General features: G+C 40.8%; 1 long non-coding RNA gene across 3 annotated transcripts; it reads left to right on the forward strand.

Annotated features, from left to right (window-relative positions):
* The first annotated feature begins 684 nt into the window (after nucleotides 1-684).
* LOC113838095 lies at nucleotides 685-14,661 on the forward strand. 3 transcript variants are annotated; one of them, XR_003488599.2, is made up of 4 exons: nucleotides 685-818; nucleotides 8,671-8,796; nucleotides 13,227-14,070; nucleotides 14,501-14,661. It is a non-coding gene; the product is annotated as an uncharacterized LOC113838095 (long non-coding RNA). The 3 variants fall into 3 exon arrangements; XR_003488598.2 differs by having other exon boundaries at nucleotides 13,227-14,661; XR_004772661.1 differs by lacking the exon at nucleotides 13,227-14,070.
* The last annotated feature ends 2,973 nt before the right edge of the window (nucleotides 14,662-17,634 follow it).

Raw genomic sequence — 17,634 nt, forward strand, 5'->3', positions numbered from 1 at the left:
ATGAATGTAAAGGATATCCCAAGCAAAGGGACACAAGAAGCAAGCAGGTATATCCATTTTAATATCTGAGAAAATGTGCTTCAATTCAAAACTAATCATAAGATATGGGGAAGGACACTACATACTCATCAAAGGAAAAATCTACAAAGAGGATGTTACAATTCTTAATACATATGCACCAATGCAAGGCTACCCGGGTTCATATATGAAACACTACTATAGTTATAATCAAATATTAATCCTCACACTGTTATGTTGAGAGACTTTAGTACCCCACATTCACCAGTAGAAAGATCATTCAGACAAAAACAAAAAAGAAATGCTGAAACTAAATAAGATCATAAGTTAAATGGACCTACCAGATATCTATAGAAATTCCCACTGAGATACTAAATATACCTTATCCTCAGAAGCCCGTGAAACTTTCTCCAAACATCAGTATATAAAGTAAATCTCAAGAGACATTTTTAAAAGCGAAATAATACCCTGCATCCTATCTGATCACAATGGATTAAAGCTGGATATCAACAATAGAAATGGCATATCTTTGTCTGGGCCAGGTCAGGAATCGTTGTGCTGTGTCTTTAAGGACAGTGTAATCCTATGGGAGGTGATCTTGTCAATCAGGCCTCACTAGCCAATCAGGCCCTCCAGGTGACCTGTCAGTCACAAGAGTACAGGGCTCTTCCTGCCGGTGGCAGTTTCAGGCTTGTCTCTGAAAAGGAGCTAGCTCCTTTGTGTGTGTGTGTGTTCTGTGCTGTGAGCACTGCTACAGGGAGCTGAGTGGAGAGCTTGGAAATCCGGGAAACCAAGACATGGTGAGTGAGGGGCTGTTGTGATGGGGAGGAGCAGACGGTGAGGTGTTGGAGCCAGTGTGGTGGGTCCGCGCAGGATCTGAGTGGGAACCTGCAGCCAGATTCCCTGTCCTGTAAGTTTCTACATGGTCCATGCAAATCCCTGAGCCCAGGGGCAGGCCTCTGAATAACTTTGGTCTGTGGGCTGGATCTACTCGAGACAGTGTTTCTCTGTGTAGCTTTGGAGCCTATCCTGGCACTCGCTCTAGAGACCAGGCTGGCCTTGAACTCACAGAGATCCGCCTGTCTCTGCCTCCTGAGTGCTGGGATTAAAGGCGTGCGCCACCAACTCCCGGCCCTGAATTGTTGATGTAAAGGATTTGCCGCCCAGGCAACATTTTACATGGGACAAAGTCATACATTGTCTTATTAATGACATTCTCCCTGTCAGGAAGGGCCCTACTCTGTTTCAAAGTCAGTATGTCTAAGTGTTCTATTATTTTTATCTATTTTTTTTGAGACAGGGTTTCTCTGTGGCTTTGGAGGCTGTCCTGGAACTAGCTCTTGTAGACCAGGCTGGTCTCGAACTCACAGAGATCCGCCTGCCTCTGCCTCCCGAGTGCTGGAATTAAAGGTGTGCGCCACCAACGCCCAGTTTATTTTTATCTATTTTAAAAAAATCAATTATTGATAACATTTTTAAAATGTCATTTTCTTCTTTTGGGGGGGGGGTTCGAGACAGGGTTTCTCTGTGTAGCTTTGGAGCCTATCCTGGCACTTGCTCTGGAGACCAGGCTGGCCTCAAACCTACAGAGATCCGACTGCCTCTGCCTCCCGAGTGCTGGGATTAAAGGCGTGTGCCATCAACGCCCGGCTAAAATGTCATTTTCTTTCAATGCATTACTTTGTTTCTATTTTCCTTTGTTCCCTGTTTAAGAATTTCATTCCATTTTTTTCTTAAGTGCTGTTTGTTTGTTTCTTTCTTTCTTTCTTTCTATATATATATATATATCAGTTTAGAGCATTGGTTCTCAACCTGTGGGGTCCTAGCTCCCTTTGGGCGAATCAAATTACCCTATTACAGGACTTGCCTAAGACCACGGGAAAACACAGATGTTTATATTACAATTCATAACAGCAAAATTATAGTAATAAAGTAGCACTGAAAATAATTTTATGGTTGGGGGTCACCACATCATGAGGAACTGTGTTAAAGGGTCGCAGCATTAGGAAGGTTGAGAACCACTGATTTTGATCAATGTCTCCTGTAGCTCAGGCTCATCTCACACTGTATAATTGAGAATTGCTTTGAACACCGAATCCTGCTTCTGCTGCCCAGTTTTGGAAAGACAGTCATGCAACTCCTTCCAGGGTGGGCCTTTACTGTTGTCTGGGAAGGGAAAATAACCAGTAAATGAATATCCTCCAAGTTCTCAAGATTTTATTGTGAATTTACAAAGAAGGAGGAACCTGTGTAAGAATTTCATTCACCAACTGTAAAGCAGATGTAGTCACAGCACAGAAAGGGAGGGGCAAGAAGAAAGAAGAAAGATTTCCTGCTGTTGACATTAGCCTTGTGCAGTCAGGTGATCAATTTCAGATATTCCATAAATGTCCTGACTGGCCATTTCTCAGTTTCATGGATCAGGTGATCAAAAATCTAAATAACAGAACTTATGAAACCAAATTACTGTAGTTACAGCATTTCAACCTAAATAGAAGAACTGGATAAAATGGTGTTGCCCTGCCTAACATAACTATTTTTTCCAAGTTTAAGATGGTAGTCCTAAGAGAAACTTGGTGTGTTCTCATACAAATCCCTAGTCTCTGGAGCGCATGGCCATAAAGCCTGTTTCAACTTTGTAACATAATTTTGGGGGATTATAACTATATTTTTTCCACTGTCTCTTTCCTGCCTCCAAGGCCTCCTATAGCCCCTTCCTTGTGTTCTCATCTATGGCTTCTTTTTGTTTAACAACAGATACTGTTTGAATGTGACCTGTGTTTGGCTGTAGGACCTCCCAGCTATGAAGCAAAGGGTTGGCTGTGCTGGACATTGAGTGTGTAATTGAATGTGTACACATAGGACCCTGTGCCTTGGAAGAGGAATAGGAAGTGCTCTGGGACATTGGAGGATTTTACTAAACTATGAATTTCCCAGATCAGGACCCTGTCTGACTGTAGTGTGGAAGGGCAAAGCTGGGAGAGCCAATGTGGTCTGAGTCATTTGATCTCTCCTCACCCAGTAGGGTAACTGCTAATATCCTGAAGCCCATCAGGGTCGTCTTCACTAATGATGAACTTCAGGAAGGCTTAGCCATCAGGAGCACCAGTGGGAGGTAGCTTACAGTTTCTTTCCAGGATTCTCCTCTTGTTCTACTGTGGGGAGCTATAAGGAAGACCACAAGCCATGCCATGATGAGTGTGAGGCCCACTGTCCTCAGACCAGGAAGAACGGGTTGGCTGAGCTATCAGAATCTGAACTGCTTGGGCTGGGTTGGACCATAAGCCAGAGTGAAGTTCTGTTGGTCCCTGTGTTGACCTGGGCAGTGGCCCTTGGCCTCTGAGTTTTGTTGAATGTGGATTTTCTGGGGAGAGGGATGCTCTGTCATCCTGACATGGGATACTATGAAGTGGTAATATCACTGTCCAGTGTGTACACACAGGCGTTGCTTTTGTTGTGCAGTGGGAAGTCAGATTGAAAAACTGAAGGTCTGGCATGTTACCTTCCACTTTGAGGTTTATCTTACAAATGTCACAGATAGTTTAGAAACTGGTAGAAAGGAGGTGATGAGCATCATCCTTCAGCAATACATGATTAGAATGTTTTCAACTTTCTGCTACTGACAGCCACCATGGTGTGATTCAGTGAAGTTCATTTCTAGGTCACAAAAGGAGTTTCTGAGCTTTAGAGGTATTTCATATTAGAATAGTATTTTGAAGGTGTATATGAAAGATGTCACATCTTGTGACATGATCCATGTGGCAGAAAGCAGATATTAAATTATTCCTCACATTGTCTTTTGATTGGACATCACTGGGGCTGGGTTTGTCTGAAACCACAAGGGGGGCACGAGGGGCTGTAGAGTCATAGAAGACTCTGGAGGAGATCATTTCTGTTTGCTGGGAGGTCTCTAGAGCATGGGGCCTCTCTGGAAGAAATATCAGTAGCTGTAGGTTCAGAAAATTAACAGTTTAAGGGTTACTTTTAATTACTTTTGTTGGAGTTGTGAAATATGTGTTTATTTAATTTTTGTACACATAGAATCATAGGTGTTTGGCTGAGTATCCTTTGTTTTTTTTTTTAATTTTCCTGCTTCTGTTCTTGGCTTTTTCTCTCCATCCTCTATTCTTTTACAAATATTGTATACATTCTTGATTATTGTAGCTTCCCTGGTAAATATATAAGTCATATTGTATCAATGTGTGTACTGTTTATATGTTGACCTAGAACTGAACTTCACTGAATCACACACCATGGTGTTTGTCAGTAGCAGAAAGTTGAATACATTCTAATCATGTATTGCTGAAAGATGATGCATATATCATCTGAGTGTTTCCACTTTGCATGTAGCTTTGAAATCAGCTTTTCTCTTATAAAATTTTAGGCATTATCTTTGGACTGCATTCAATTTATGGTTCAAATTAACCATAAACAACATCTTAATATTGATGTATCATATTCCCTAGGATCATTTTATATTTTATTTATTTATGTGTTGTTGTTAATCTGTAAAAGACTTTTACATTATTGGATAAAAAGTATTATTGGGCTTGGCAGTTGGCTCAGCACATATTCTTGGTGATGACCTCAGTTCAGATCCCAGCACCCAAATCAGGAGGCTCACTACTTCAGGTTTAGGGGATCTGATAGGCTCTTTTCTGGTGTGTCACCTGTACACACATGGAAGACATTCCCTCAAACATACACATAAAAAACAGGGATATATTTGTTTTCAAAAGTTCTTTTTACTCATAAAGCAATTAGAGCAAAACAAGTTCTTTTATGTTTTTAATAGAAATCATACATTGTTTCTTTAAAAATCTGTTCTCTTGCATTTGGTTTAGAAAAGTGTTCCTTTCCTCATCCTGATGCATTTAAGGCAATCATCAGTCATAGGAAAGTGTTCCTAACTTTTGTGAGCAAGAAGGTAGATATGCATAACTAATATAACAGTTTAGTATGACAAGGGATATCACACAAGGTTCGTATTCTGAATTCTCAATTATGGTCCTAAGCCTATCCTGACAGGGCTGCTCATCTGTGCAATGTATCTTAGCTGATGTTCAGGTCCAGTCTCTAACTGAAGTCTCTGATTCATGGGTCATGATCCTGGGGGAGATGCTCTATCCCTAGGGCTGATAAAGGTGATGTCTCTTCACATGTCTAGAGTAGAGCTTTGGTCTCTGTTTATATACTGTCCAGTGGATGTCATGTTGTTCTAGGACTGTATCTGGTTATCTGGAGTGAGTGATATTGCTAAGTTCTTGTTATCAGATACAGCCTTGGGTGTAGTGGGGTTCATGACTAAGCTGTTTTTACATGTATAAAATGTGTTTTTTGGGGATCCAATGAGAAGACCATGTGGATTTATTTTTTCTTTCAGTTTGTATGGCAGATTTTCCTATGTTGAACCATCCCTGCATCTTTCGGATGAAGCCTACTTTATCAGGGTGGATGATTTTTTTCATGTCATCTTGGATTTGGTTTGCCAGAAATTTATTGAGTAATTTTCCATCAATGTTCATGAGGGAGATAGGTCTGTAATTCTCTTTCTCAGATGAGTCTTTGTGTGGTTTGTGTATCATGGTAACTGCAGTCTCATAAAAAGAATTTGGAAATATTCCTTCTGTTTCTATTGCGTGGAACAATCTGAGTATTATCGGCATTAGATCTTCTTTGAAATTATGATAGAGTTCTGCATTGAAGCCATTTGGCCCTGCAATTTTTGTGGGGGAGACATTTAATGACTTCTCTTTCTTTAGGGATTATAGGTCTATTTAAATTATTTATCTAGTCTTGATTTTATTTTGGTATGTGGTACCTATCAAGATAATTGTCCATTTCTTTTAGATTTTCCAATTTTGTGGAATACAGGTTTTTGAAGCATGGCCTAAAGATTGCCTGGATTTCCTCAGTATCTGTTGTTATTTTTATTTCTCATTCTCTTAATTTGGATATTTTCTCTCGGCCTTTTAGTTGGTTTGGATATCTTGTTGATATCACTGATTCTTGGTGTTGCTCTTTGTTTCCATTTTTACTGATTAAAGCATAGACTTTTATTATTTCCGGCTGTTTGCTCCTCCTGGGTGAGTTTTTTTTCCTATAGCTTTCAGGTGTGTTAAGTCATTAGTGTGAGATTTCTCCAAATTCTTTATGTAAGTATTAGTATTATGAACTTTCTTCTTAGCACTACTTTCATAGTGTCCCTTAAGTTTGGATATGCCATGGATTCATTTTCATTGGATTTTAGGTAGTCTTTAATTTCTAGTTTTATTTCTTCCTTGACCCAGTGGTAATTCAGTTGAGAGTAGTTCATTTTCCATGAGTTTGTAGGCTTTCTGTTGTTTGTGTTGTGATCTGGCAAGATTATTGGAGTTATTCCAAATTTTTGTATCTGTTGAAATTTTATTTGTGACCAAGTACATGAACAGTTTTAGAGAAGATTCCATGCTGTGCTGAGAAGCAGTTATATTCTTTTATTTTGGGTGAACTTTTCTGTAGATACCCGTTAAGTCTTTTGAATCATAATATCTATTATTTCCCTTATTTCTCTGTTAAGTTTCTGTCTAGCATACCTGTCCACTGGTGAGAGTGGGATGTTGAAGTTTCTTACTATTTATATGTGTGGTTTGATATGTGATTTAATATTTAGTAATGTTTCTTGTACAAATGTGGGTGCCCTTGTATTTGGGTCATAAATGTTAATAATTGAGACTTCATTTTGATGTTTTTTTCCTTTGAATATGAAATGTCCTTCTCCATATCTTATAATTAATTTTAGTTTGAAGCCTGTTTTATTAGATATTAGGGTAGCTATACTGGCTTGCTTCTCACGTCCATTTGATGGGAAATTCTTTTTTTTTTTTTGGTTGTGAGCCTAACCTTTAATGGCTGAGTCATCTCTCCAGCCCAGGAAATTCGTTTTCTAACTCTTTATTTTGGGATAATGTCTGTCTTTCAAGTTCATGTGTGTTTCCTGTGTGTTGCAGAAGGATGGATCCTGTTTTCATATCCATTCTGTTTTTCTGTGTCTTTTTATTGGTGGATTGATACTAAGAGATACTTATCCCAAGTGATTGTTATTTCTTGTTGATTTTCAATTTTTGTCGTGGTGATGTGATGGTGTGTGTGTGTGTGTGTGTGTGTGTGTGTGTGTGTGTGTGTGTGTCTCCTTTTTGTGTTTTGATGCTGTGAGATTATCTATTGCCTGTGTTTTTGTGAGGACAGTCAACTTCCTTGGGTTGGAGTTCTCCTTCTAACACTTTCTGTAGGGCTGGGTTGTAGGTATTGTTTAAATATGGTTTTGTCATGAAATACCTTGTTTTCTCTTTCTATGGTCATCTAAAGTTCTGCTGTGTCTAGTAGAAGAGATCTCCTGTGTAAACTGGGGGCAGTGTGGGTGGATTGGTAAGATGTGAACAGTGGTGTCTGGTTGGCTGGGTTGGGGGTGGAAGGAAGGGCAGAGTAATTAGAGATATATCTCGATATAGGTCATTTTGGGGTTAGGGAGGACCTGGTGCTAGGGAATCTCCCAGGAATCCACAAGGATTACCCCAGCTAAGATTCCTAGCAATAGTGGATATGTAGCCTGAACTGGACATCTCTTATAATCAGATAGGTGACTACACTAGTTGTCATCAGAGAGCCTTCATCCAATAACTGATGAAAACAGATACAGAGATCCACAGCCAAGTGCTGGTTCTTTGCCATGGCAGAGTCTTTTTTTTTCTTTTATAATGAAAAGAACTGAGAGTCCAGTAATGTTCATAATTAGCACCCAATGTTGTTTCTCAGTTTTTTGTATGTTAACATTATGAACAAACAAATCATAAATATAAAGCATCTGGAATTCTGTTGATTCTCTAGAGCCATCCATCTCTATGTGTGACCAATGTGTATGGAACCCCCTGTTTTGGCAGAAATGGTGATGACATGGGGGCTAAACCTAGATTCTAGAATACAATATTCCTGACCTGAGGTGTCATCATGGAGATGAAGCAATTCCCGAAGAAATTTCTTCTATCACAGTTTGCACAGACGTGTCTGTTGGAAATATGCATAGTTGCTTTATTCCATAGGGTGTTATAGTAGTCTGTCGTGGATGTTGAGGTTGGGGTGTGAGTTCACGTGGGTCTGTGGAACAAAAACTCTGATACACTTTTAATAATGTACTTAGCCTTTCACAGCTGCAGGGGTCCCTAGCTTCAGTGAACTGAATCATTTTATTTTTCTCTGTATTTACACTTTAGCCAGTTGATTACCATATACTCAGAACAACTTGAATGAGGCTTCCAAAAATAGAATGACAACTGCAAATCTTGATTCATCAGATAACACAGTTTTCCTTGTTTCCTCAACCAAATAAAGACATGAGCTGGTATACCCTGTTTGCCCATCTTTCTTGTATTTATCTGATGTGTTCTGAGTACTAATGATCTGTTTGCTTGTCTCTCTATGTCTTTTAATAAACATTTCTTTAACATGTCGATATCCCATTCAAAGGGTGCAGAATTGTCAGAGGTGACTCTGATTACTTTAGAACTTACGCGTCATGGAGTAAGTGCAGGAAGCATGAGAAATATAGTGTATTTTTAAAGATGTTTACATTTATACTGTATAACTTTCTTTTTATATATTTATGGTATATTTTAGAATGCAGGGACCTATGACAATGTGCATGTTGACTTCACTCAGGAAGAGTGGGCTTTGCTGGATCCTTCCCAGAAGAATCTCCATAAAGATGTGATATTGGAGACTACAGGATCCTTACTGCTATAGGTAAGACTATGAATTTTCCTTCACATTTTAAAATAAGGAGGCAACTGTTTCTTGGTTATTGATTTTCGTCTGTAATTACTATTGAAACTGAGCAAGGATGATATGAATGAATCAGGCATGTTTCTAAGGTTCACTGAACCTTAGAACTTAGAACCTTAGAACTTAAATGTTGCGTGACTTCCAATAATATATCAGGCATTTTCTGGTACTATATTTTAGGCTACACAGAAGGTAATTTTAATGTGCAAGCTAATACAAATATGCCTGAGAAGAAATTTTTTCAGTTTAAGTAATAAAAATTTTATTTAGAATTTCTGGGATGGTGGTTAAATTTCCTCCCACTCTGGGCCGGGGAGAAGAAATTTTAAGGTGTGTGGAAGTTTTAAAGAAAGCAACAGTGTAATTAAGCACAGCTTAAGGTTCATTGATGATTATTAAATTCCCACAAAACCATATACCAATGCATTTCGTTTCATAGCACTCATATTACATAAGGTATGCACATTGAATAAGTAATAAATACATGTCCAAAACCTTGTAATAATCACGCTCACAGCTCTCATAGTAAAGCTTGTGCTTCCACTCTACCCATCCCCACTACGCCTTGTGATTTTGCTAAGTTTAGTGAGAGGAGGGGTAGTTACATTCAAGAGCCAAGGGCGACTGTTGTGGAGAAACCTTATTCTCTACATCATATGTCTGTAAGGAACAGAAAGTTAAATGCTACCAATGCACTGTGGACACCTCTTATTTGTTATTCTTCCTTTATTAGGTATATCATATGTCACTCTCAATACTAGCCATATAAACATAGGGATATGGAAAGAAGCAACATATCCCTCTCTCTCTCTAAGAACAATTAGAAGATATGTAGCAGCACCCAATTTGAATAGATTTGTTGAATGTGATGCAAATTCACAAGTAATTACTTTTCCAGCTTTCATTGGAAATATATCAACAAACTCACACTTCATAAAATCCCTATGTGTGCTAGGAATGTATATATACTTCTGTTTGTCCTGTTTCATTTAACAAATGTAGTATGACTCACACTATAGGAATACTTAGGAGTTTTTCCAGTTATCTTCAAATATGTGAAAAATCTCATATAGAAAAAAGTTGCTGTAAATGTGAGCCTTTGCAGGTATTTTCAAAGATCAAAAACCACCCTTAGAAGCAGGAGCAACATGAGTGTAAAGCAGCGATAAAGCCTTAAGACCTGATTTCTCTTTACAATTAGACCAAAGTGTCATTTATGAAAGAAGTCATACTGGAGAGAAACCTTCTGAATATTCTCAAAGTGTTAAAGCCTATGCATATCATGGTCATCCTCAAAGGCCTGAAAGACTCCATACTTGAGGGAAGCCTTATAATTGCAATCAATGTGTGAAAGCAGTTGCATATCATACTCATCTTCTAAGTCAGAAAATAACTGATACTGGAGGGAAACCCTATGAATGTAATCAATGCTGTAAGGCCTATGCATATAAGTCTTCTAATGTATAAAATAACCCATACTGGAGAGAAGCACTATGAATGTAATTAATATGGTAGATTCTTTTCACAGGACTGTAGTCTCCAAACACATAAAAGAACACATACAGCCCTATGAATGTAGTCGATGTGGTAAAGCCTTTCATGTCACAGTATTTTTTCAATTAATAAAAGAACACATTGGAGAGAAACTCTATGAAAGTATTGTGGTGTCAAGCCTTTCACGTCACATAATCTAATGCATAAAAAAACATATAATGGAGAGAATCTCTATGAAAGTGATGTGTTAAAGCCTTTGCACATCATTGTAGTCTTTGAAATTCTGAGAAAAAAATCATACTGCAGAGCAAATATTAATGTAGTCAGTATGGCAAGGTTTTGCACTTTGTGGTGTTCTTTATACAAGAGTAAAACTTTTAGTGTTCAGTCATTCTGTTATAGTCTGTTCACATCACAAATAGTCTTTGAGGACCTGAAAAAAAACTCATATAGAAGAAAGTCTGGCTATAAAGGATTTCATAAGATCTTTAGTCAACACATTCTAGTTACATAAGAGTATTCCGGAGAAAATAATTTCACAGTGTCAACTATCTGTTCAAGCAGTATAATGCCTGTCTTTATTTTGTTTGCACTTGCAAACTCATATGGACAAAGCCCTACAAATTTAAATGCTAAAGTAAGCCTTTTAGGTTTCCTCTTCAATGACATGAAATAACTAATTCAGGTATAAAACTTCATGAATGTTTATTTGTGCCTTTTCCGTTGTGATAAAACATAATGTTTATATCAACTCATGAAAGAGTTTGACTCTTGGTTCCAGAGGGATACAGGATCACAGTGAAAGTGGCATGGCAACAGGTGTCAGACATGGCTGCTTTATATCATGATGCTTAGATCTTACATCCTCAACCTGCAGGATGAACCAGAGAGTGGAAACTGGAAATGCTGTGCTGATGTAAATTATGAAAGCATACCCCAGTGACATATTTCCTCCAGCAGGGCATCATTTCCTAATTCATCCCAAATGATACCACCAACTAAGAAGTATTGATTTCTCTGACTCCAAGCCTACATGCTTGTTTTCTGTTATATGAAGCAGTCCATGTACTGGAAAACTATAAGCCTTTATATGCCTCAACATCTGGGTTACAGGAATGAATGCATACAAAAGAAAAATAGTCAGGATTGGAAATGTTCAATGATTTTCATTAATTTTTATTTTGTTATGTCAGTGTGTCTTCAGATATGTGCATGTGATTAGATCCGTAAACCCTTTAGTCTTCCTTTATTTATTTCTAACAGGAATTACAGAATGTTGTCAAAAAAACCTCACTTGGATTCTGGGCAGGGACTTGTCTTAACTGATTGACCCTGTCTTTATCCCTCTCAGTATTTGTTTTTAAGATTTTATTTATTATGTATACAACATTCTGCTTCCATGTATATCTGCACACCAGAATAGGGCACCAGATCTCATAACAGATGGTTGTGAGGCACCATGTGGTTGCTGGGAATTGAACTCAGGGCCTCTGGAAGAGCAGTCAGTGCTCTTAACCTCTGAGCCATCTCTCCAGCCCTCCTCCTCAGTATTTTATACCATTGTATCCTCAGTATTAGGAATTACAAGAAGTTGTCAAAAACCTGACCTTGGTCCTGGGAATGAACTTTTAACTGCTTGGTCACATCTCTAGCACTATGATATTTTAAACATTTATATGTCATCTTGACATTAGAAAATAAGGAAGAATGAGAAAAATCTTATTCATGTAAACAATATGGTAAAGATTTTGCATATCACAGTTGACTTCAGTTTAAATGAAAAAGTTCTGTTTCATCTATTACATTATACCCTTGAAGCAAGTAAATTGTTTACCATATTCATACAAGTATGATGGTTGAGATCAGAGTATTGTGGTTTGCATTTTGAAAGTTTTGTAGTGGGTATTGAAGTGTCCTGTATGTGTGGCAAATCCACTTACTGAAGTTTATTTGCTGGTTCATATATTGCTTCTTTGATTCTGTTCATCTTCTGTTGTATTTTCACTTTGTGAATGGCATTTTTTTTTGCTTAAATGTATAGAATGGGTTGCACATTATCTAAGTGGTTCATTGTTTACTTAAATATCAGACAGTGTTATCCTACTTTTCACATAAAGGTGTCTGTGAAAGGGTGGTGGCTTCTTGGTCCTTGTCTAATTTTTTTTATATTTCCACAAATTTCCTCCAGATGTTGTTTGTTTTCCGTCCTGGCTTGGATGTCAGTAATTAGTCAGGGCTCCCTTTGAACTCATAGGTCTGGTGTTTCATCCTCCTGAGTTCAAGACCAACAGTAAATGATGTACTCCTGATGTGTGCTCCTTTGTAGACATGTTTTAAAAATGTTAATATTAACATGCTTAATAGAAGATAAGAAAATACTTCATGTGTCTATCCCAAGAAGTGTTTACATCTGTCTGGTGGAGATATAATAAAATAGAATGATCAGCAATCATCTGTGTATCTGTAGCCATGATAACACAACATGGCTTGTTGTGTTATGGATATGTATATAGTTTTCAACATTCCTGCTTCTTCATGATCCAGTTTTTATCCATTTGGCACTCATCTTGAAGTATTTTCTCCTAAAGGAATTATCTAGAGATGCCAGGTAATGTAAAGACAGATTTATTTTTTAAAAACATGTCTGGTGTGTGTGTGTGTGTGTGTGTGTGTGTGTGTGTGTGTGTGATGTGATGATGGGTTAGAATGGGTAACAGATATGTTTGTGGGTTTTCTTTTAGTTCTATTCACATGTGGTCAAGGTCAGGTTGCCAGTCTTGCACACAACATCACATCAGTATAATATTGTCCTCTATTCAAAGTGGAATTATTCTATCATTTAAGAAAAGATCAACACAGGATCTATTTATGCTCCCATCTTTCTGTATTTTTGTTAGTTTATTCTTGGGTACTTTACATTTGTGGTACCAGCACCGATGTCCCCAGGAGCCGGGGAGATGAAATGCCAACTCAAGGGATCATGCAATGAGCTACTACATCTGCTGTTCCCAATGTAGGTGGGTAGTGCCTGAAAGGATTACTTGTTTTCTTGGTCACTGTTGTTGGACATGGGGATCTTTAAGGACCATGCTCTCACTCTACCTCTGAAGTATTCTGTGACAGGAGCTTGATGGCAGGTTTGCAAATTTCTCCACTGGAATGTTAATGGAGTGACAGAGAAGGTCTTCACTGAAGACAAGGCCTCAGCAGGTAGTGAGGCTGGTACCTGCCACCTCTTTTGAGATTTGGGTACGGTCTTGAATACACTTATTTACCCAGAGGCTGACCTGACAGGATCCCTGTGGTCAGAGGGACAGGAGTCAGCTTTTTGTCTCTTGCTCTTACTGGGATGGCTAGTTTTCTGGGATGAACCAAGGCTGTGCATACTTTTACCACAGGTGCATCCAAGGGGTAAAAGGGGCTGAGAGGTCCTCTACCCACCACAAGGCTGCTTTTGTGTCTTAGGAATTCAGCAGCACTGTTTTTCATAGGTTTGTAGCATTAATCTAATTTTAAAGATGAAGTTGGCTGTGCCAGGTAACTTTGTTTTGTTTTGTTTTTTCAAGACGGGGTTTCTCTGTATTGTTGTGGAGTCTGTCCTGGAACTAGTTCTGTAGACCAGGCTGGCCTCCAAGAGATCCGCCTGTCTCTGCCTCCTGAGTGCTGGGATTAAAGGCGTGCACCACCACTGCCCAGCACCAAATGACTCTAAATTGGCAGGCTGACTGGCATTTGATGTTGGTATGTTTTACTAATCAATGCTGATGCTATTTTGTGGATAATTTGCCTTATCCTATTCTCAAATACTAGCCCTTCCCCAAACTGTAACTGGCACTAACTTTTCACTGCTTGTCCTGTCTCCTTTGCCCCTGCCTCTTCCCTCTGCTGTATCTCTGCTTTCCTCTTAGGCTTCCCCTGGCTCCTCTCCTCCCAGTTTCCTTGCCCTCTGCCTGGCTAATTCCCTTACTCATTCCCTTCCCTTCCCAGTCCTCTGCTCAGGTGCATTTGATCAGGTAACACAGAGCTCAGATCTTTACCTGTGCTGTCTTCCCCAAAAATGTGCATGCGAGTGCAACAGCAGACAGTGTACAACTTGTTCCACCTGACACACTGCTGCCTGTGCATTTCACTTTTGTTCAGTTTTGTAATTTGATTTTGTTTGTCTTCATAGAACACTTGCCAAAGCAGTGAAAGAGAGAAACCTCTCACATTTGATTGAACTACAAGAACAAACAGGAAAAATGGATGCAAGACAAGGACAGTGCTCTGAAACCTTCCTATGCAGCGATGTCGTCAAAGACTTCAACCATGAAGAAAAGAGACCACAAAAGGTAGGGTTGCAAAAAGGGGATGTTGAGATTGAAGGATTAGGGTTCGGGTTCGGGTATCAAGGTTCGGGGAACAAGGTTCGGGTTCGGGGATCATGGTTCAGGGAAAAGGGTTCAGGTTCGGATTTGGGGTTAGGGGTTAGAGGGTTAGAGGGTTAGGGTTAGGGTTAGGGTTAGGGATAGGGTTAAGGGTTAAGGGTTAAGGGTTAAGGGTTAAGGGTTTAGGGTTTAGGGTTTAGGGTTAAGGGTTAGGGTTAGGGTTAGGGTTAGGGTTTAGGGTTAGGGTTAGGGTTAGGGTTAGGGTTTAGGGTTTAGGGTTAGGGTTAGGGATAGGGGTTAGGGTTAGGGTTAGGGATAGGGGTTAGGGGTTAGGGTTAGGGTTAGGGTTAGGGTTAGGGTTAGGGTTAGGGTTTTTATGGGTTAGGGTTAGGGTTAGGGTTAGGGTTAGGGTAGGGGTAGGGTTAGGGGTAGGGTTAGGGTTAGGGTTAGGGTTAGGGTTAGGGTTAGGGTTAGGGTTAGGGTTAGGGTTCGGGGTTCGGGGTTCGGGGTTCGGGTTCGGGGTTCGGGGTTCGGGTTCGGGGTTCGGGTTAGGGTTAGGGTTAGGGTTAGGGTTAGGGTTAGGGTTAGGGTTAGGGTCAGGGTTAGGGTCAGGGTCAGGGTCAGGGTCAGGGTCAGGTCAGGGTCAGGGTCAGGGTTAGGGTTAGGGTTAGGGTTAGGGTTAGGGTTAGGGTTAGGGTTAGGGTTAGGGTTAGGGTTAGGGTTAGGGGTTAGGGTTAGGGTTAGGGTTAGGGTTAGGGTTAGGGTTAGGGTTAGGGTTAGGGTTAGGGGTTAGGGTTAGGGTTAGGGTTAGGGTTAGGGTTAGGGTTAGGGTTAGGGTTAGGGTTAGGGTTAGGGTTAGGGTTAGGGTTAGGGTTAGGGTTAGGGTTAGGGTTAGGGTTAGGGTTAGGGTTAGGGTTAGGGTTAGGGTTAGGGTTAGGGTTAGGGTCAGGGTCAGGGTCAGGGTCAGGGTCAGGGTCAGGTTCAGGGTCAGGGTCAGGGTTAGGGTTAGGGTTAGGGTTAGGGTTAGGGTTAGGGTTAGGGTTAGGGTTAGGGTTAGGGTTAGGGTTAGGGTTAGGGTTAGGGTTAGGGTTAGGGTTAGGGTTAGGGTTAGGGTTAGGGTTAGGGTTAGGGTTAGGGTTAGGGTTAGGGTTAGGGTTAGGGTTAGGGTTAGGGTTAGGGTTAGGGTTAGGGTTAGGGGTAGGGTTAGGGTTAGGGTTAGGGTTAGGGTTAGGGTTAGGGTTAGGGTTAGGGTTAGGGTTAGGGTTAGGGTTAGGGTTAGGGTTAGGGTTAGGGTTAGGGTTAGGGTTAGGGTTAGGGTTAGGGTTAGGGTTAGGGTTAGGGTTAGGGTTAGGGTTAGGGTAGGGTTAGGGTTAGGGTTAGGGTTAGGGTTAGGGTTAGGGTTAGGGTTAGGGTTAGGGTTAGGGTTAGGGTTAGGGTTAGGGTTAGGGTTAGGGTTAGGGTTAGGGTTAGGGTTAGGGTTAGGGTTAGGGTTAGGGTTAGGGTTAGGGTTAGGGTTAGGGTTAGGGTTTAGGGTTAGGGTTAGGGTTAGGGTTAGGGTTAGGGTTAGGGTTAGGGTTAGGGTTAGGGTTAGGGTTAGGGTTAGGGTTAGGGTTAGGGTTAGGGTTAGGGTTAGGGTTAGGGTTAGGGTTAGGGTTAGGGTTAGGGTTAGGGTTAGGGTTAGGGTTAGGGTTAGGGTTAGGGTTAGGGTTAGGGTTAGGGTTAGGGTTAGGGTTAGGGTTAGGGTTAGGGTTAGGGTTAGGGTTAGGGTTAGGGTTAGGGTTAGGGTTAGGGTTAGGGTTAGGGTTAGGGTTAGGGTTAGGGTTAGGGTTAGGGTTAGGGTTAGGGTTAGGGTTAGGGTTAGGGTTAGGGTTAGGGTTAGGGTTAGGGTTAGGGTTAGGGTTAGGGTTAGGGTTAGGGTTAGGGTTAGGGTTAGGGTTAGGGTTAGGGTTAGGGTTTAGGGTTAGGGTTAGGGTTAGGGTTAGGGTTAGGGTTAGGGTTAGGGTTAGGGTTAGGGTTAGGGTTAGGGTTAGGGTTAGGGTTAGGGTTAGGGTTAGGGTTAGGGTTAGGGTTAGGGTTAGGGTTAGGGTTAGGGTTAGGGTTAGGGTTAGGGTTAGGGTTAGGGTTAGGGTTAGGGTTAGGGTTAGGGTTAGGGTTAGGGTTAGGGTAGGGTTAGGGTTAGGGTTAGGGTTAGGGTTAGGGTTAGGGTTAGGGTTAGGGTTAGGGTTAGGGTTAGGGTTAGGGTTAGGGTTAGGGTTAGGGTTAGGGTTAGGGTTAGGGTTAGGGTTAGGGTTAGGGTTAGGGTTAGGGGTTAGGGTTAGGGTTAGGGTTAGGGTTAGGGTTAGGGTTAGGGTTAGGGTTAGGGTTAGGGTTAGGGTTAGGGTTAGGGTTAGGGTTAGGGTTAGGGTTAGGGTTAGGGTTAGGGTTAGGGTTAGGGTTAGGGTTAGGGTTAGGGTTGGGGTTAGGGTTAGGGTTAGGGTTAGGGTTAGGGTTAGGGTTAGGGTTAGGGTTAGGGTAGGGTTAGGGTTAGGGTTAGGGTTAGGGTTAGGGTTAGGGTTAGGGTTAGGGTTAGGGTTAGGGTTAGGGTTAGGGTTAGGGTTAGGGTTAGGGTTAGGGTTAGGGTTAGGGTTAGGGTTAGGGTTAGGGTTAGGGTTAGGGTTAGGGTTAGGGTTAGGGTTAGGGTTAGGGTTAGGGTTAGGGTTAGGGTTAGGGTTAGGGTTAGGGTTAGGGTTAGGGTTAGGGTTAGGGTTAGGGTTAGGGTTAGGGTTAGGGTTAGGGTTAGGTTAGGGTTAGGGTTAGGGTTAGGGTTAGGGTTAGGGTTAGGGTTAGGGTTAGGGTTAGGGTTAGGGTTAGGGTTAGGGTTAGGGTTAGGGTTAGGGTTAGGGTTAGGGTTAGGGTTAGGGTTAGGGTTAGGGTTAGGGTTAGGGTTAGGGTTAGGGTT

This window comes from Cricetulus griseus, unplaced genomic scaffold (genome assembly GCF_003668045.3).
Source record: "Cricetulus griseus strain 17A/GY unplaced genomic scaffold, alternate assembly CriGri-PICRH-1.0 unplaced_scaffold_521, whole genome shotgun sequence".
NCBI lineage: Eukaryota > Metazoa > Chordata > Mammalia > Rodentia > Cricetidae > Cricetulus > Cricetulus griseus.